Genomic DNA, 21037 nt, shown 5'->3' with positions numbered 1-21037 from the left:
CAATGATTTTTACATGGACACTTGTGTAACCACGACTCTGAGCAAGGTTTGTCACCCCAGAAAATTCCCTTGTGCCCCTTCCCAGTCAACATCTCCTACCCCAGAAGTAACCACTATCCCGACCTCTATCATCAGAGATTAGTTTTGCTGTGCTAGAAGGTCAAATAACTGTAGTCATACAGTATGTTTTCTTTTGTGTCTTGCTTCTTTTGATCAATATAATGTGGTTTTTTTTTTTTTTTTTTTTGCTGAGGAAGATTCACCCTGAGCTAATATCCATTGCCAATCTTCCTCTTTTTTGCTTGAGGAAGATTATGCCTGAGCTAACATCTGTGCCAATCTTCCTCTACTTTCTATGTGTGATACCGCCACAGCAGGGCTGGTGAGTGGAGTAGGTCCGCGCCTGGGATCTGACCCTGTGAATCCATCTGCCAAAGCGGCACGTGTGGAACTTTAACCACTTGTCCATATGGCCAGGCCCAACATAATATTTTGTAGATTCATCCATGTTGTTGGGTGTAATATTTGTTCATTCCATTTTGTCACTGAGTAGTCTTCCGTTGCATGGATATACCACACTTTATCTATTCTTCTGTTGATGGCATTTGGGTTGTTTCCAGTTTTGGCTGTTATGAATAAAGCTGCTGTGAATATTCTTGTGCAAGTCTGTGTGTGTGGACATGTTTTTATTTCTCTTGGGTAAATATCTAAGAGTGGAGAAGCTGGATCACTGGGTAAGTCTGTGTTTAACTTTATAAGAAATTGCCAGTAGCGATGTATGTGAATTCCAATTGTTCCTCATCCTTGGAGGTCCCTGTGCTCTAGACCCTTGGTTGCCTCAAAGAGCTCACCCCTTTGCCCCTTCTGGAGGTGGACTTGGCTGCTGAGGGTGGCAGGCATCCTCTAGGAACCTAGAGTCCTGCTGCAAGGGAGGGGTCTGGCTGATGTGGGGTACACCCTTGGGAGCCAGCCGGGGAGAAGGGAACTCACATGGTGAGCACCAACTACAAATCAGGCCTTTACATCCATGACCTTATGTAGTCCTCTGGGTGCTGAGGTCCTACTAGAGACAACAGATGGACATTTGCTGTCTGCAGAGAGCCTGCCCCTACCTGCCAAGGCTGCCTGTCCCAAGCAATACCCCCCAACCACTATATTGGATCTATCACAGGACCCAGCACAAAGGCGCTGGGAAGGTCTGTAGATCCTCTCTCCAACCCTCCACTGCACAGAAAGGAAGAGCAAGGCCCTTCTGCCTCCACAGTTATAAGGGGAGCTGGGCTACGACTCAGGTTTCCTGCTCCCAGCTCAGGAGAGAAAATCAGGCCTCCTCCCTTAGAGAGAGGCCCTTTCTATCTCTCCTCATTGAACCAACTCTAGGGAGAGCTTCACTCAGCTGGGAGCACCGCTGGGTGGGCCATGACACAGTCCTGCCTGTGAGCCTCAGTCCAGCTGGTGCAGGCACATAGCAGGCATCAACGAGAGGAAGGAGGGATGAGTGATTTAGTCTGGCTCTGCTGCTTGGAAAAACGCTAGAAAGCTCCTTCTCTGAAATATTCACAAGTGTGTTCACAGCTCAATCTGATATCTCAGAGCTGAAAGAACCGCCAGACATCTTTGAGTGCAATGCTCTAATTTCAATAGCCCAAATATTACTAGCCGAAGTTTAAGGATAAAGTAATTAGTATCAGGAAGTTAAGTGACTGCCTCAGGTTTTGTACTCCAGACCTGACAGAATGACTGGATGAAGACAGTGGAGAATGGAAACTGGAGGCCTTAGGAGCAAGACCCAATAGGAATGAAGATCACACATTTCAGGACTTACAAAGGAATGAGAAAATTAGGAGTCAATTGACCACACTTCATTTTGTACAAAGCTACTGGGTAAAGCAAGGTCCATTGGCATTTTCCCTGATTTTGTCTGTACTGTGTAGAAATCTCTTTCTTCCCAAATCCACCCAGTGCTGACATGTGGGGACGACGCTGGGGGCCTAGAGGTGGCACCATGCGTTTGGCTGGTAAGCCCAGGCAGGTAACTGTGAGGCTCTTGTTTGTCAGAGATATTAGCTGCCCTGTAGCTATAGCAGGTATCAAACAAACATGTTAAGTGTCCTTGTTAACGTTCTATAGATTCCTATCAATATCCTAACAGTTATTGCATGTAAGCTACACCTTAATAAAAAAGGAAAAACGGCAGCATGGGGAGAGGCAGAGAGTGGGATGGAGGGCACGGGCCGGGCGGGGACTCTGGTTTCCAGTCATGGCAAGCAGGCAGCATGTGGAGAGAGGACTCTGGACACCAGAGTGATGCAGGCTGTGCTTGCCTAAGCCCAGCAGGTGGCTTCGGGGAGAGACTGGGAGAGTTCGTGGGCCTATCTCCCTTCACCCTTTCCTCTCCTGTGGGTTTGCCCTGCAAATCCCTTCCGAGGGGTTGATGGCCACTCCTCTTTATGAACCTCCCACCCTCAACTGTCCAGGAGGGCCATGATGGGCTTGGAGAATGTTCTATGCCTGAGCAGGCCCTCTCCCTACTCCATCCTGGCTCCTGGGCTGCAAGCAGCCACTGCATAGTGAGCCCTGGTGTCCTGGTTCCAAACACCAGCCCCTCAGCCCCAACCTGACCCCCAGGTCTTGGATTGGCCCCTCAGTGGTGAAGCCTGGGTGACTACTTCTTTTCAATGTGGTGTCCAGAGCAGGGAGGTAGAGGACCACAGGGAATGGGGACTAAATGCCCCATCAAAGGCATACACATTAAATAAAAGTGTGTGTGTGTATTTATATATTTACACATATATGTACGTGTGTATATATATGTATATACAGACTTTTTAACATGTATGACTGTTGATGGAGCATTTATTATATATGTTCATATATTTAATACATGTTACATTAATTACATTTTATTATATAGTATATTTTATTTACACATTACATATTTCATATTATATATACATAATCATATACATTTCATATTTCATTTATATATTACATATTTCATATTACATTTTATTATATATTATATATTCATACATCATGTTATATCATTAGTAATTATGTATATTATTAATATATTATGTTTAATATTTAATATATTAGGTTTTATATATATATGCTGTTAACTAAGAGGAATGAAAATGCATGTCCACAGAAAGACTTGTACACAAATGTTCATAGCAGTGTTATTCATAACAGCCCCAAAATGGAAACAACAATCCAACTGCCCATCAACAAGAGAATGGATAAACAATGTGGTATATCCACGCAAAGCAATACTACTCAGCCAGAAAAAGGAATGGACTGCTACATGCAACAACATGGAGGGCTCTCAAAATCATTACGCTGCATGAGAGAAAACAGGCAAAAAAGACTACCTACTGGGGGCCAGCCCCGTGGCCTAGTGGTTAAGTTCAGTGAGCTCCACTTCGGCAGCCTGGGTTCAGTTCCTGGGCGCGGACCTACACCACTCGTTGGTGGCCATGCTGTGACAGTGACCATATACAAAATAGAGGAAGATTGGCATAGATGTTAGCTCAGGGCGAATCTTCCTCAAGAAAAAAAGAGGAAGACTGGCAACAGATATTAGTTCAGAGCGAATCTTCCTCAGCGAAAAAAAAAAAAAAGACTACCTACTATATGATTCCATTTATTTAAAATTCTAGAAATGTAAACCAACCAGTAGTGACAAAAAGCAGGTCAGTGGCTGCCTAGGGGTGGTGGCAGAGGGAGGGAAGGATTGCAAAAAGACACGAAGAAACTTTTGGGGGTGATGAAAATGTTTTCTTTATTGTAGTGATGGTTTCATGGGTATACTCATATGTCAAAACTAATCAAATTGTATAGCTCAAACATATGTACTTTATTGTGCTTTTTTTAAATTAATTAATTTTTTTTTTGTGAGGAAGATCAGCCCTGAGCTAACATCCGTGCTAATCCTCCTGTTTTTGCTGAGGAAGACCGGTTCTGAGCTAACATCTATTGCCAATCCTCCTCCTTTTCTTTCCCCCAAAGCCCCAGTAGATAGTTGTATGTGATAGTCACACATCCTTCTAGTTGCTGTATGTGGGATGCGGCCTCAGCATGGCCGGAGAAGCGGTGCGTCCATGCGCGCCCGGGGTCTGAACCCAGGCGGACAGCAGCGGAGTGCGCGCACTTAACCACTAAGCCACGGGGCCGGCCCTCTCATACAACTTTTAAATTGACATATTGTTCACATACCATAAAATTCACCCTTTTAAAGTGTACAATTCTGCGGTTTTTAGTAGATCACAAAGTTGTGCAACCATCACCATATCTAATTTTAGAACATTTCACTATCCCAAAAAGAAAACCCAGCCCGGTTTCCCCTGCATGGCTGAGTGTCCTTGGTCACTTGTTTAGTGCCCATGAGCTCTTGCTAGCAGATAATCAGTTGAAAATGCAAAAAGATTTAAGAAAAGTGCATGGCCTAATAATATAAAATTGAGAACATTGTGCTCATTAATTTATCTTTCCCCCGTGAATTGGGAAAAGAGGGCTGTGAAGGCAGAGAGGGCTCCTTGGGAACGAAAGGGACATGTCCCTAGGCTTGCGGCAGTCAAGGATTGAAATGGAGTTGAGGGGCCTGCGCCTTTCTCAAGGTAAGCAACTAAGGAAAAGCAAGCTAAGTGCCTTTGGTAGACCGAGAAGGAAATGGAGAGATCCTGGGAGGCCTCCTGGAGGAGGTGGATTTGGGATTAGGCCAATTATTTCTCGCAATTCTGTTGTGCTTTACAGTGTGCAAAAAGTGTTTTTTAACACTGTGTCCTCAGATTCTCAGGACCCAGCAAGATAGGTGGCTTCATCTCTGTTTTACAGAGATGGGGGAAACTAGAGGTCAGAGAAGTGAAGAGTTTCACAAAGAAAGTCTCATAAAGAACCAGTGACTAAATCCGGACTTGACCCCAAGCTGTCTGCATCCAAACGCACTGCTTTTTCCCTTACAACACAGCATAGGGGAGACGGATGCCTGGTGGGGGGATTCGCAGGAGCCAAGACATGGACATGCAGCAGGGCAGGTGTTGGGGAGATATGTGGCAGTGGTCTGTGCCCCCAGGGCAGCAAGGCCGGGATAACTGACAGAGTCTTAGTGGAGAGTGGCATGGTGTGAGCAGTGCCACGGTGGTGATCACCTGATTAACGTGGGTAATTAGCCACCAGTCATTATGTGACTTGCTTCACTTGGGCTGATTGAAGGGAGCTGGCTGGTCAGAGGCAATGGAGGGCTGCTGATGGCTGACAGCGGGATCTGGCGGGCTGCGGAACTTAATTTCTTCTTGGGTTGAAAACAGCCCCATGCCCTGGCTCAGGGCTCTATCGGTCCCCAGGGTCCAGGCCTGGCCCTCATGTTCTCATTCAGAACAAGGCCCTGCCCACTTGCAGAGAGCAAGCTTGCTTGGAAGTAGCAGGCAAGGCTTCAGGGGATAGGAGGTTCATACAGGATGGTCAACTACTGATCCTTTGGTCAGTGAGAACAGGGGGCTATAACTCTCACCCCACAGAGCCAGTAGGAAGTGGAGACCGAGTTGTGAATGGCCAGGGTGCCTCATGGGTGTGCTGACCTCTGGTCTTGGATGTTGCCATCCTTTTGTCCACCCACTGCCTGTCAGAGAAAGGGCCAGCCTTACGGTGAAAGAGACAGGCACATCTCTGCCCTCAGGGGGACTGATGTTTATCAGTGGGGTTAGACAGGGTGACAGAACTCAAACAAAGGACAACAGATATAGATATAAACTATAAACACCAGCTGTGAAGGACAACTAGGGGAGAGAGAGAGAGAACCTGTTTAGACAGGGTGGGCCGGGACGGCCTCTCTGAGGAGACCACCTTGTTAAACAGTTACTGGAACAATGAGAAGGTACCAGCTATGTGAAGGTGGGTGCAGGAGGTAGGATGGTGAGTGTGCCAGGCATCGAGAACAGTGTGTACAAGGGTCCTGAGGTGGGAAGGACTTTGGCATATATATGGGATGGAAAGGAGAGAGGTATACCTGAATGGCAGCAAGCAAGGCAGATGAGTGGTGACTGGAGAGTTCAGAGAGTGGGCAGGGCCAGTCCTGCAGGCCACAGTAAGTCTTTGGGACTTATTCACAGTGCAACGGGAAGCCTTGGGAGGCTTTTAGGCAGGGGTGTGCTGTAACCAGAAGTCAGTTTTCTCCATGCTGATCTGGCAGCGGCCTCTCCTATGAATAATTCCTGCCTGAATTTCCAAGCAGCAGACTGTTTGAGGAGTTAGCACACCTGGTCTGGGGCCTAGCTCTGCCTCTCACTAAGGGTGACCTGGAGGCTTCCACTTTGCTCTTCGTCCACAGGGAATGCCATGAGCTACCCTGAGGGATGTTGCAAGGGTTAAGGGAGATCTCCCACATGCACACACATGCCTACACACACACAAGGCCTGGCTGGAGGCAGATTCTCTAATGGTAGTTTTCAACTGTTTCTTGGGGGTCTCTGTTCTTCCTCTTCCTCAGGGGTCACGCAAGGTGAGCAGTGGAGAGAGGCTGTTGTCAGCAAGGGACTTGGCTTCTGTCTGAGTTTTAAAGTATTTGAATAAATTGAAAGATAGCACATGTCCTGGTCAGGAAAATGAAATATTATAGGATATTTGATCTGTTTAAATTAATTCGTTGGTTTAATGCAACTCCGTGTAAAGTTTCATTTTTTTTGGCACTGAACATATCTGTAACTACAGCTGACATTTACCAAGCATTTACTGTGTGCCAGGCATTGAGTTTGCGAGGCAGGTGTTATTCTTATCCCCATTTTATAGACCAAGACACTAAGGCCTTGAGGGGATAAGTGACTTGCCAACATCACAGGGCTGGTAAGTGTTGAACCTGGATGGTCCCATCTCCATAGTCAGCACTCTTAACCCCTATATGATCACCTAGAATATGTATGGACACACAAACTGGTCTGGATATCAAGTGATATTTTGAATAAAAGAAGACTCCATGGGGGGAAATTTAGCCCTGTCAGATGTTACAACCTATTTTAAAGAACCAATATTTAGATCCTTATAGTATCTGCCCAAACTGAGGTCCTTGAAAGCAAATGGAGAATTCAGAACTACATCAACCAAAATCAAAAGCCTAGCATAAAAATAGATTTTACTAAACAAAGGGAAAGGGAAGAATTACCCTTACCCTTGGGTAAAGGTAACTTACCCAATGGTGGCTGCATAAGGAATAAAAGCTGGTGATGCCATCGGTGAGTTAAATCCATATCTTACTCCACACAGCAAAATAAACTTGGGCTGGGTAATCGTCAAAGAATTAAATACAAAATGAAATTTTAGAAAACTAGCAGAAAATAGACTATCAGATGGGTGGAAGAAAGCTCACAGCTCACTTTGTCAGCACTGAAGCGATAAAAAAAATCACAAAAGACTAGAATGACAGATTGAACATTAAAACAAAAAAGAACAATGGACTGGGAAATATTTGTGTCGATGATGATGCAGGAATAATATCTATAAAATAAAAAATTCTTATTCAAAGTTAGAAGAGGTTCAAGTACCCAACAGATGAATGGATATGAACAGATCATTTACAGAAAGGAGACTATAGATAATAAATGCATGGGAAAACACTGTTTTTTTTTTTTGTGAGGAGGACTAGCCCTGAGCTAACATCCGATGCCAATCCTCCCCTTTTTTCTTGAGGAAGAGTGGCCCTGAGCTAATATCCGTGCCCATCTTCCTCTATTTTATATGGGACCCCGCCACAGCATGGCTTACCAAGCAGTGCGTAGGTGCGCGCCCAGGATCCGAACCTGCGAACCCCGGGTCACCAAAGCAGAGCGCGCGCACCTAACCGCTTGCGCCACGGGGCAGGCCCCAACACTCATTTTTAAAGTCATCTAAAAAGTGCTCAAGTAACCTTGAACTACCAGTAAACACTACTAAAGTAGGAGCAAAAAAGAGATGGTACCCAACGCTTAGAAATGTGTTTTAAACTCCTTACACTTGCTCCTGGGAGGTGGCAGAACGAGTGGGGCAAGCTCTTTGGGAAAGTCCTATGGCACCGTAGACTAAGACCGATCTGCGTTCCTTAGCCTTCCACCTGGTTATTCAATTTGCAGGAATTTGTCCCAAGTGCAGACTGAAAGGATATACTAGCAAACAATTGTAAAGAACCCAAATATACCATATTAGGAGACGGAGTGAATGGATGTGGATACCTGCACACTTTAAAAATGAATCATGTGAACAAAAGAAAAATGTTAATGATGGTAGCAAACACAAGAGAAGTGTCATTGCAACTCTGTAAAGACATGTATATAGACGGAACGTTTTATGCAAGTTGCATTCTGTAGTAGTATTATGGATACTTTATTCTTACATTTTTCTTTCTTTCTTTGGTTGTCATACTGTTTTTACAGTGGTAGTAAAGAAAAAAAAAAATCTGTTTTTTTCCAGCCATCAGCGTGACTCTGAGCAAGTTTGTGTGTAAAGTGGGGTAATACTTCCAGCGCAGCGCTGAGGTCAGTGGGAAGTGGCCTGAGCCCTCGCCTGGCACTCCAGACCTCCTTCCTGCGGTGGGGGCGCCTCCTCCTTCCTTCAGCGCCCTGTCCGAGACCTCTTCCCCGGACCCAGGCACTCCTGGGTCTCCGGGCGCGGGGACTCCCTTCTGGAGGGAACTTTCCAGAGCAGGCGGGGAGGGGGGTGTCCTACGGACACCTGCGCTCGCGGGTGAAGGGGCGAGCTCGGGGAACAAAACTGCCCCTGGGCACGTCGGGTTGCGGGGCCGGCTTGCAGCCACCTTCGAGCTCCTGTCCTGACCCGGGGCCCCCGATTCTCTCGCCCGAATTCGGCAGCCGTCTTGTGTCCCCTCGCCGGGGCCCCGAGCGGCAGGAAAACTCGGATTTACAGGGCGCCTCCTGCGGAAGCCTGGAGACATCGGGTGCGCGGGGGGGGGGGGGGCTCCGCTCTGACTTCTCAGACAGGGGGCATTTCGGTGCCCTTCCAGGTCTCAAAGGGCACGCCAGATCCCCGACGTGGGCCAGGCGGGCGGACGCAGCCCTCGCCGGCGGCGACGCGCGCCCATCTGGGATCCGGCCGCCCCTCCGTCCGTTCCTCCGCTAATGCCATCTTGCGGGAGGCGATCACGTGCGGACGACAGCAGAGCGCTTCACCCCGGCCAGGACGCCAGGACCGACCGGCGGACGACACTAGGTTCCCTGGGCTCCGTCCACAACCCGAGGTGAGGCGCCGGGGCCCTTTCCTCGTGGGTCGGAGCAGGGACAGGGTGGGCGCTGGGTCCCTGGGGGCACGTTTCCCCGACTGGCCGGTCCGCGCGGGGCCGCAGCGCCGTCGGAGGCGTGGGGCGCCGCCGCTTGCCCTGCGCCACGGCCTCACGGGTGTCCGCGCCAAGTTGTGGGCTGGAGGAAACGAGGGACGGGGGCGGCTGGCGGCGCTGGACCTCCAGCACCTCAGTCCGCGGGCTCCTAGCATCCCGCGCGGCCGCAACCGGGCGGGAAGGCGCGCGGGCGGGCTCGGGGAGGCCCGGCCGGGGGGCGCCACGCGCGCGGCGTGAGGGGCGCGGGCTGCCGGGAGGAGCGCGGATGGGGGGGGGCGCGGGCGCATGCGCCCTGAGCCCGTGCCATATTGGAATGAGTCGGAGCGCGGAGCGCCGCCGCCGCCGCCGCCTCCGCCGGAGCGCGGGTGGAGGGGGGCGGGGAGAGCTGCCGGCCGCCCCGCTCCGCAGAACCCAGCAGGAAGGAGGGCGCGAGCGGCGAGCGCGGGCGGTGGGAGCGGAAAAAGCGCCCGCGCGGGGGAACGAAAAGAAGGAAAGAAAGAAAGAAAACGAGCGCGAGAGGGAGCAAAGCGAGCGATTGAGCGAGCGCGCGCGCGCGAAAACTCCCGGCAGGTAAAAAAGCGGGGCCGCCGGCTGGGCCTTCCCCCGCGGCGGCCTGAAGGGGCGGCGGCTGCGCTGGGGCGGGGGACCGCGCGGCGCCCCCCTCGAGGCGGCCGGGCAACTTTGCCAACGAAAAACCGCCGGGAGCCGGCGGGCGGCGGGCGCGCGGGCTGAGGCGCCAACGGGCGGCGGGGGCGGCACGTTGGGGGCGGGGGCGGGGCGGGGGGAGCGCGGCGCCCGCGCGCGGCCTCGCGCGCCCCCGCGGCCTCGCGCGCCGGCTGGCCGGGCTGCAGGAGCGCGCCTGGGCGTCTGGCCGCGGTGGCGAGCGGCGGCGGCGGTGGCGGCCGGCGGCTCCGGGAGGGCAGCGCGGCGCGCGGCAGCCCCGGGGGCGTGAAAGGAAAGTGGTCGGGCGGCGGCATCGGCGGGCGCCGAAGTTCTCCGGCGCGCTGGGCCCGCCGCGCGCCCCTCCCCGCGCGTCCCGCGCTCCCGCCCGCCGAGCCCCCGCGGACCCGCCCCCCGGGCTCGCTCCGGGGCCGGGGCGCGAACCCGCAGCAGGGGCCGGGGCCGCGCCGCCCGTGCGGCGGTCCGAACTTCGGAGGGCCCAGGTGGCCGCTGCGCGGTTGCGGAGCGTCTAGCGGCCACCGCAACCGGTTGCTTGGGGCTGGCGTGGTCGAGTGCGCCGGGCCTCCGCGGCTCGGGGCGCGGGCAGGCGGTGGGCTCGCCGGGAAGCCGCCGCTCGACCCCAGCCGGACCTGCTCGGGGCCCCGACCTGCCTCTCGGGAGGTCCGTGACTGTTTCGATTTCTGTTCTCGAAGTCTCGCTTTGGACTCTGAAAAGGAGGCTGTGGAGGGGCAAGCAGAGTGTCCTGAGAAGCACGGCCTGCTCTGTGGGGAGCAGAAACGCCTTGTGAGAGCAGAAATAAATTCCCGCGGAAAGGGTGTGTGTTATGTTAAGTTTTTCGCAAGATGTCAGCTGTTCACTGGGGTCTAAAACTAAGCGGTAAAGCACAGGTCACCTCCAGGTCTTGTAGTGTGCAGAGAATGAGGGAGGACACCCTTGTCAGAGACAGGATTTTTATTCAGTGGGGGGGTTATTCCCAGCGGGTCATTCAAAGCCGTGCTGGTGAACGGCCCCAAGCGATGATGTTTCGTGAGTCCTTCTTAGGGATATAGTTTTTTGAGAACCAAGTAACCATCAAAGAGATTTGAAAGGAAATAAAATGGATTTTGTCAGTCCCTGCATATGCCTTCTGCTCTTGAACCACATTTTTAAGATGTCACACTTTATTGCATCTCAAGTAAAATGCCTGAAAATGTAATTGTTCATTTGCCAACTGTCTTGAGAGGAGGAAGGAAGACGAGTGTGTCTTCGTGTTTACACTTCGGGGCCTGTTGGCGTGATGTTTTAAGGGATGTGTTGAATCCTTCTAGGCCACAGGTAGATGCAGAGTTCAGATTTGTTTGCAGTGTCAGAAAACTAACGGCCTGGTGGAAACGGGAGTGGCCTGCGATCAGGAAACAGTCTTTACTACTGTTGTCTTTGATTAGCTGCCTTATTTTGGCTACGTTTCTTATCCTATATTGATTTGTTTTTCCTTATTTACAAAATTAGAGGATGAATAGGTCATCTTTCTGCGTGCTTTCAATTCTGAAATTCGGCGATGTGTTAAAATGAAATAGTTAAAAAATCACAGTCTATTTTGAAAGCTTCTACTTAAAAGTGCTCACAATATGCATCTTTATTAAAATACATTTGGAAAAACTTGGTAGCTATATCTAAAATTATTTTATGTAATTTATGATCTGAACAAAGACATTTAAAAATGTATTTCAATGTGTTTTTTAAATTATGTATTTTTTATTGAAGTCTAACTTTCAGTAAGTCCTTAAGAGTACAGTTCAGCGACTTCTTACATATGCATATGCCTTGGTAACCACACTCTGATCAAGATATAGAACATTTTCAGCCTCCCAAAGGGCTCGCTTTACATTCCTCCCATTCTGTAAACACCTTCCCCCTCCCCAAGGCTACCACTATTCTGACTTTTGTCACCACTGATGAGTTTTGCTAAAGAAAGAGACCCTTTTGAGGGCGAAAGGGGGCAATATTAATAATTAAGCTGGAGGACAACAGATGTGTAAACCTGGAGTTATGGTCATTTTTGCTGTGACCCTAAATGCATTTATAACAATTCCTAGGGTTTTTACCATCTCGAATAACTAAAAATTCTGGCCTGGGAGACTTCTTAGTCAGAAGGTCACTTCGTGGCTGAGGCAATACTTTGCAGGTTCAGATCTGTGGTTCTTCGGAGTCCTTGTGGTCACAGGCCCAGTATTAATCTATTACTTCCCATTTTTGGAATACAGTTATATTTGCATACAGTAGGTTTAAAGGATGAATCATGGACTTTCCCAACAAGTCAGAGTTTAAGGTGTCAGTAGATGAATCAGTTCCTTAAAGCCTAGAATTTGCTGAGAAAATTGAATGAAAATTGATTTTTTAAAGTCAGTGAATTAAAGAATGTGGGTATATAGCTTTAACAACCTTTTAAATGACAGCAAGAAACTTGATTTATATATGCAGGATATTTGCCTGGTTTATCAAATCATTAAAACTCTAGTAATAAAAGCAAAAACACAAGGTAACTAAAAATTATATCAGGTGTGGTTCTTTTTTTTTGGCTTAAGGTACCTTTTTGTATTAAACCTCTAAGAAGTTGGGTTTTTGATATTCTCCACTGAAGCAAGTACTTCAGTGATTTGCTTATCCTTCCCAAATGCCTTTTAATATATTCTTGTACCTTCTCTTGTTTCTGCTGCTAAAGGAGAGGAGACAGAGATTGTGAGTGAATTCTTGTTAGTTCCTCACAAAGGCCTGTGTTTTTTACTGCAAGGACATCCGTGTGATAGACAGTTGGGGACTGTCTGAGGCCTGTGCTAGGGATGTATAGGGCATAGTCCGCAAAGTTCAAAGGTTTTCTTTTGTGAAATGATTCTGCTGAATAATTCTGTTTTTCTGTGACTAAGTTAGCCAACCAGTTGACTGGCCCACAGCTAAGCTGGATTTGGTCCCTCTAACCTAAGATTCATAGCATCATTAGCCAAGAGAGTAATTATCACTTAGTTATTGATCCACTATTTTCTTTTTGTTTTTGTTTTTTGTGGCTCTTTTTAGATTTCTTAGTTTTTTCTTTATCAGATATTTAACTTAAAATTTGCTAAGTTTTTGAGAGATGCAACTAAAGAGATGCAAAATGAGAAACAAAATACTTAAGAAAGGGAATTTTCTCTTTTGATATTTGTTTCTTTGTAAGCTCTGATTTTTCTCTTAAAAAATGCTTTGTTTATCTTTTTTTTTTTTTTTTGTGAGGAAGATCAGCCCTGAGCTAACATCCATGCCAGTCCTCCTCTTTTTGCTGAGGAAGACCGGCCTTGAGCTAACATCTATTGCCAATCCTCCTCCTTTTTTTCCCCCTTTTTCTCCCCAAAGCCCCAGTAGATAGTTGTATGTTATAGCTGCACATCCTTCTAGTTGCTATATGTGGGATGTGGCCTCAACATGGCCCGACAAGCGGTGCGTTGGTACGCACCCGGGATCGGAACCCGGCCGCTAGGAGCAGAGCCCGCGCACTTAACCGCCACGCCACGGGGCCCGCCCCTCTTGCTCCTTTTGTAGGGTACTTTTGTTTTCACAGTGGTAACTAGATTGGGCTTAGCTATAGAATGATGGTGTAGAAGCAGATGGCATTTGATTCTGAAGTCTGCAGAAAAGATAAACTGTCCAAATTTCATTGGCCTTTTTTATTATGACTTCATGTTATGGTCACATTAAATAAATGAATACAATCCAAAGAGCAGAAGACCATTATGCAGGCAGGTATTTTGAATGCTAAGTATTTTTTTATTAAAAATTTTTCTATTGTATAATTTCCTGAAACCTTCTGGAATTATTTGGCCGTTAACCAGAATTTCAGAATAATTTAAATGAGAATAAAAGAACTTATAATCAGTAAGTGGTATAGCTTTGTTATGGCAGGGGATTTTTCTTTCAGAAAATAACATTTGTTATCTAACTGGGATGTTTTGCAATTGAAAAAATATTTCTCCTTATACATAGTTGTTAAATTAGATGAAAATCTCCAGAGATTTTGGTTTCCTCAGATTTTGAACGATTAGACTTTGGGGAGTGGAATTTTGACATGACTCTATGCTTCTGCAGGTGGTACTAGCCCTGTTGGAAAATGATTTAAAATAGAAAGGATGTGGTCAGGTTGTTGCAAGTTCATTTTTAAACTTTACAAAAGTGGGAGAGAGGATAAGAACAAAGACTAGTTATTAATAGAAAAATTATGATTTCACTGCAGAAGTTTTAACAAGTTTAATTGTAAACCTTTGCCTATAACTCAGAGGCACCTGAAGATTTGTATATAATTATTTTCTAGTCTCTTTTATTCGAGAGGATGTTTATAAAGTTATTCAGCTTTGTCTTTAGATGATCACTCAAGGACATAATTAAATAACAAAAAATATAGTCTATTTATTGTGCTAAAAGATATGTTAAGTCCCTGTTGAACTTTGTGGTTTGATAGTTGAATAACTGTTCAGAGTCAAGCACTTTGCTGTGCAGGGAGAGGCTATAAGGCGGCATTTCTAACGTGATGTACAGTGCTGCATGCAGGTTCCTTTTTGATATTTTTGGTTAATATAGAGAAAGGGTAAATTACTAGACTGATCTGGGGTGGATAGGGCAGTTGAGAGTCCCTGCGTGGTCTGGGAGAGTTGGTTCTGGTCTGAGGTGAGAGAAGGAAGGAGGTTTGTCGTCAAGTGCAAGACAGTTGTATTTGGAATGACAACATGAGATGGGCTGAGAAATTTAGCAATTATTGAAATAATTGATTTGATCCCAAATTATTTTTATTTTCTTTTACCCTGAATAGTTTTTTGAAAAAGTATTTGAGGTGGCTGCTATGTAATACTTGCTTAGTGGTGAGGCCACCTGTGAGTTACCGTGTTTTTTGTTTCTTTTCACATTCATTTGCTGCCCAGGCTAGAATGCTTTCTTGTCTCTGAGGTTTTGCTAGTGTTCTTTCTTATGGATCTGTTCCTATAAAACATGCTTTTTCCATGTCAAAAATAGTATATGGTAATTTGGAATCATAATTTAAGATACCATTTTGGCTCATTTTTACACATATCATTGTAAAATAACTTTCATGGAGTGATTAGATGATGATAACACAGATGCACTTAACATATCACCTGTCTAGAACATAGTGAATGATGAGGAAGTAAGTTTTCATTATTTAAAAAATTTTTTTTAGTTGTGCTAAAATATACGTGATGTAAAATTTACTATTTTAAAGTGTGCAATTCAGTGGCGTTAAGTATGTTCACAGTGTTGTGCAGTTATCACCACTATCCATTTCCAAAACTTTTTCATCTTCCCAAACTGAAATTTTGTACCCATTGACAATAACTCCCCATTCCCCTCTCTCCCCAGCCCCTGGCAACCACTATTCTACTTCCTCTCTATAAATTTCACTACTCTGGGTACCTCATATAAGTGAAATAGTACAGTATTGGTCCTCGTGTGAGTGGCTTATTTCACTTAGCATAATGTCCTCAAGGGTTATCCATGGTGTAGCACGTGTGTCAGAATTTCCTTTTGAGGAAATACTTTTTAAAAAAGATTTCCACAGCAGGTAAAATAGAGTCACAGAGCCCTGTACACTAGGACTCGTTTACCTCTTGGAAGAGCTCTGTAGGTGCCCGGCAGAGCTGTGAGAACCAGGTACCTTTTCCTTAGATGCAGTTCTGACACACTTTGTTATTGGAACGAAAGAGTGAGATGGAAGCAGAATGTGATAGCAGGGTGGAAGACAGGGAAAGTATAAAAACAAAGGTTGCTACAGTCTGGGGTCTCATTTGGATAGGGACAGAGTCTTGTGGATCTTTGGATACAGTCTTACTGTGTAATCACTGATATTCACAATGTTGGCCCGAGTCAAAGCATTAAGCATTCTGTCCAGAACGGTTAACCAAAAACGTTTGCATTCAGAGTTGTAAATAAGCCTTCAGCTATCTGAGAGGCATGATTATTCAATGGCTTACTCTCCAGCTGTTCTGGTTAGTGAGGTTTTGCCATATTTCACTCTCATTTCTGTATAAATGGAAACCTAGTGAGTATTTAAAGAGGTTCAGTAGCTTAACGTAATAATGTTACCACATAATTAATGCTTCATATTTTAGATTTATTCTATTACTTTAGCTCTGTATTTGTGCAATACAGATGGAGAGAAAGCAGGTGTGGCAGAATTAAGGATTACTAGTTGAGCAGTTTAAGCACTTTGAGAATGGCCGAAGAGGTGTAAGTTTTTTGTTGTTGTTGTCATTGTTTCCTTTAACTATTATTTTTAGTGCCTGTGTTAGTGTAGTAAAGATGGGCTGAGTTTCCTGAATTCTGTTATGAGGGGGAGGGCAGACACCTCTTGATCACTCCCGCACATTCTTCTTGACACAGGTGCTTTTGGCCATCTTTCTTGAAATCCTTGAAGAATTGACAATGAATGTGATGAAACCAGATTTTTTTAATGCTTCAATTACTGCTCAGTTCTTAAGAAAATCAGAGTGGTTAGTTGTTTCCTAAAGTTAGTAAAGCTTTTCTGGAAGTGTCAGTTTATTTGGCAAGATGTTGTCCCCAGAGCACTAGTGAGTACCTCTTTTATACCATCCTGTGCCCACTGTGTATCACTGATACTCCTGAATTGATAGTTAAATATTTTGAAAAGTTGAGTTTATATACCAGAGTCAGTTTGTTAATTTTTAAAATATGAATTGGAGTTTCTAAGTAAATTGTTAGAAGAGACAGTCCTTTTCTTTTTTTAAAAAATTAATAGGTATTCTTTCCAGGAATATGATTTCCTTTTGATGAGTTTTAATTTTTATTATTGAGCAAAATGGGCAGGGGTAGGTGGTCAAGTAGCTAAAGCTAGAAATTTGAAAACTTTGAGTGTTTTCTTGTTGTTGTTATGGTCATTTGTGATATCTGAATCCCTTGACCTCTTCATATAATTAATGTTAATTATTTACATTTTGTTCCCCTTTTAAAATTGGTTTTACAGTCCTCAATTATGAATTATGTTTGCATTTAAAATATACATAGTTTTTATTATTGTTAATACAAGTAACGTTGTACACAAATTGGGAAACAGACTTAGATCTGCTCCTAGGCATTTTCTGCACCTGGTTTTCCTTAAATCCACATAGGGGCTGCTGGGTGAACTGAGAGAAGCTTTAAATGACTTTGTTGCCAGACCCTGTTACCAGTAGTGGCTGTGACAAGGGAAGCAGAGGGCTGGGTGGGTTCTTCTTGCCTTCTCTTCTAGTGTGGGTCTCCCTTGTCTGCAGCGAGTGCTTGAGGAGGGGTCCATGACTCCCAGAGCCAGACCCAGGGCCTTAAGGCACAATAGGGTTCCGCCCCACCCCCACACCCTCATTGACCTTTACCCTGATTTTGGCATCCTATTAACTTTGTCTGAAAGGAGCTCTTTCCAGAACAGCTCTACTAGTGAAATCTTAGGTTCTGGTACGATATTCTTTTTTCCACAGCCTTCTCGAGAGACTTCCCTACTCTTTCTGTCTCATCTTTGACCTTTTTCTCTCAGAGTTCCAGCCCCTTCAGGCCTGGACCCATTGTCCAGTCTTTCATTTGCTTCCTAGCCAATACCCTTTACTCTTGCCCCCTTGTCCTTCTGCAGCCTCTACTCTGTAGACTACCCCAGCCAGTTCAGTCGGTGCCCTCTGCTCCTGGATGCAGACTACCCTGAATTCAGTGTCTCGTCCTGAAGTGGCCCTGTGTGTGGATGGTTCCACACAGTGCTGTCTTGAGGCAGACCGTTTTCTTTTTGCCTTCTGCGACCTTTTGAGTCCCTCTATGGTTTCTTTCTTTACATCTCTCTTGGTGGATTCATCCACGTTCCGCCTTCAGCTAGCCTTCCTAAACCTTTTTGCTGAGCTTCAGATCCATATGTCCTCTGCTGCCTGGACCTCTCCAATTGGAGCCCCACTGGCTCCTCAGAATTCACAGGTCCAAGACAGAACCCCTCGTTCTACCCTAATGCTGCTGCTCCTCCAGTGGGCCTGTCTTTGTAGATCTCTCTCTACATTCCTCCTCAGTGATGGTGTTTGTTTTGTCCCCCTCAGCTTACCTGTGGAACTTGGACTCTTATTCTTGAATTATCAACTTCTCTCTTAAGAACATGCAGTTCTGGGGGTCGGCCCCGTGGCTTAGCGGTTGGGTGCGCGTGCTCCGCTACTGGTGGCCCAGGTTCGGATCCCAGGTGCGCACTGACGCACTGCTTGTCCCACATACAGCAACTGGAAGGATATGCAGCTGTGGCATGTGGCTATCTACTGGGGCTTTGGGGAGAAAAAGGGAAAAAAAGGAGGAGGATTGGCAATAGATGTTAGCTCAGAGCCGGTCTTCCTCAGCAGAAAGAGGAGGATTGGCATGGATGTTAGCTCAGGGCTGATTTTCCTCACAAAAAAATAAAAAAAAAAAAGAATGTGCAGTTCTGACTCCTTGGCTTTCAGACATTTTTAAAGCTATGGAACCCTTTGTTAAAATGAGATCCTTCCAGGAAGCCCAATATGTAAAATAAATAAAACTAGAGTTCTCCTGGTGGAAGGGGAGTGGAGGGCCAGCATCCTGTCCTGCTTGCTAGGCCTCCAGTGCTGCCCTCTTTCTCCTCCGAGGCAGAGCTGGTGCCTGGCCCTGGAACAGCTTCCCCTTGGACTCTAAACCGAGCTCTCTCGGGGCTGCCGTGAGCACTGCCCTGGGGGCACTCTGCATGTAAGAAAACATGTTATCTGTTCTGCACTCCACCTCTTTACTATGGGTTTTCCTTTAGAAATTTTTATTTTGATTTTGACTGATAAACATAAAATTAGTGCCAGTGATGAATCTTGCCAAGGAAAAGGAAAGCCACTTTGGAAAGTGAAACTAGGTATTAAATAGAGCCAGCTCCATTAAATGCTGAAACCTTCAAAAGTGCCTAAGGGTTCCTTTCAAAATTTATGTTAAGTCTCTGTCTCTTTCCTTTTCTCTTTAAAGCTGCATTTCTACATCATGAACATTCAAGATAAACTTAAGTTTAGTTTTACTGTTTTTATTTTGTTCACTTACCAGTATAGCAGGCTTATTCAACCCATAATATAACTAAAATGTTATGTATTTGCAGTGAAAAATATAAACCTTGTTCTGTTGCCTCCAAATGGTCTCTGCATCTTCCATCCTCTCCAGTCCATCCGACACACTATGGCCAGATACATCTTTCTAAACAAACTTGATTTGTTTTGACAGAATTTTTGTTGGTAGAAGTCCCAGTACCAGCAGTGTAAAGTACAAACTCCTCAGGAAGGCACACAGAATCCTTGAAGAGCTCATCCCCAGTCACCTGTCTAGCTCATCTCCCTCTCACACGTGCCGTCACTCCAGCCTCGCTGAGACCCCACTCTTTTGCAAATCTTTTCCTATGGATGTCCCTCTGCCCAGAGTATCCTTCTACTAACACAGTGCTTCTAAAATGTCAATCTTGCTTGTACCACTTTCGTACTTTTTGCCATAATATTTGATTACAGTTATTTTTTAAATGTTTTTAAAATAAGTTTTTAAAAATTTGACTTTTTTTGTGTGTGTGTGAGGAGGATCAGCCTTGAGCTAACATCTGCCAATCCTCCTCTTTTTTTGCTGAGGAAGACTGGCCCTGAGCTAGCATCCGTGCCCATCTTCCTCTCCTTTATGTGGGACTCCACCACAGCATGGCCTGACAAGCGGTACGTCAGTGAGCACCCGGGATCCGAACCCGGGTTGCCAGCAGTGGAGCGCACACACTTAACCGCTACGCCACGGGGCCGGCCCCCCCCCCCCCAAATTTGACTTTTTAACTTAAAATTTATAAAGTATTATTATATTTTAAAAATAAAAATAATGAAATACAAGTAATAATAAATCTAATCAGTTTATTAAAATACATTCCTTCCGTAATGTTCTTGACAAAGCCCTTTTGTACTTAAAATTAAAAAAGTGTGTATCTGACAATATGTGATATTGAGGAGTTGGGTGTTGTTTTGTTTTTGTTTTTAGGTGTGATAATGGCATTGTGATTATGTAGGAGAATGCCCTTATTCTTGGGAGATGCAAGCTGAAGAGTTTAGAGGTGAGGTATCGTGACGTTTTTGACACTTTCAAATGGCTTATAAAGTATACATCTGTATGCACGTATGTATAGAAAGATAAAGCAAATCAGGAAAATTTTAATAGTTTTTGAATCTAAGTGGAGAGTATTTGGAATTTTTTCAAAATCTCTATGTTCGAAATTTTGAGAAAAGCTTGTTTTATTGGGGGCTATAAAATGGCTGCAAAAATGTTGGTATTAAAAAAAGTTTTTAACCCCAGTTCACAATGGGTAGTGTGTGTGCGTGCACATGAATAGAGCATAGACCCACTTGTTGAAGTAACGTTTAGACTATCACATTTTCAGTGTTGTGGGAAACCAGATAGTTGAAGTTCTTAATAAAGCTTTATTTAAGCAATATCTGTGAAGTTGCAGTTGCGAGTTTTATATGTTAACTCTTTTTTCCTCCATTCCATCTTAATAATCCTACATAAATACTTTTTTTAAAAGAGTCTTTGGTGGCCCCTGCATTTTCTTGTGTACCACCCGTGGTTTGAGTGTCACACATACGGGGGTGCACCGAGGAAGTCCCTGCTTGTGCTGGGTGACTTAGGTCCTCTGTGAAGTCTTCCTTCCTGGACTCCCCAGGCCGGCTTAACTGCTGTGTCCCGGGTGCTCACAGCCTTCTACATAGTCCACTCTTATAAATATTACAGTTGTAATTATTTGGTCAGTGTTGCTCATCTCTACCAGACTGGGAGCTCCAGGTCAGAGATCTTGGTTTATTCCTCATCAGTACCTTTCATGCAACCTAGCAGAGAGTAGACAGTAGATAAGTTATAGCTGAATGAAGCCACGGAAGCAGTACTGCAGCACCACCATTTTTAACAGTATTTCTACTCTAAAATGTATTGTGTTCTAAATAAGAAACTGTTATGTTTAATCAGATCCCATCTTGTCACTCCCAGGCTTAGAGCCTGCCACTGGCT

At 45.7% G+C, this 21037-nt stretch overlaps 1 protein-coding gene across 7 annotated transcripts in view; it reads left to right on the top strand.

Moving 5' to 3' along the window:
• Positions 1-9094: 9094 nt before the first annotated feature.
• SFMBT1 (Scm like with four mbt domains 1) overlaps positions 9095-21037 on the top strand; it is a 122602-nt gene continuing 110659 nt past the window's right edge. For 4 of the 7 annotated variants that reach the window (XM_058561093.1, XM_058561066.1, XM_058561075.1 and 1 more), the window contains exon 1: positions 9709-9886. The gene's annotated coding sequence lies outside the window, so the exon portion shown is untranslated. Of the gene's footprint in view, positions 9221-9708; positions 9887-20017; positions 20091-21037 lie in introns of those variants that run through there. The other 3 variants (XM_058561036.1, XM_058561046.1, XM_058561056.1) reach the window with 2 other exon arrangements.

The sequence above is a fragment of the Diceros bicornis genome, chromosome 2, assembly GCF_020826845.1.
Source record: "Diceros bicornis minor isolate mBicDic1 chromosome 2, mDicBic1.mat.cur, whole genome shotgun sequence".
In the NCBI taxonomy this organism is placed as follows: domain Eukaryota; kingdom Metazoa; phylum Chordata; class Mammalia; order Perissodactyla; family Rhinocerotidae; genus Diceros; species Diceros bicornis.
The sequence above is the reverse complement of the archived record's forward strand: the minus strand, read 5'-3'. Positions and strand labels throughout refer to the sequence as shown.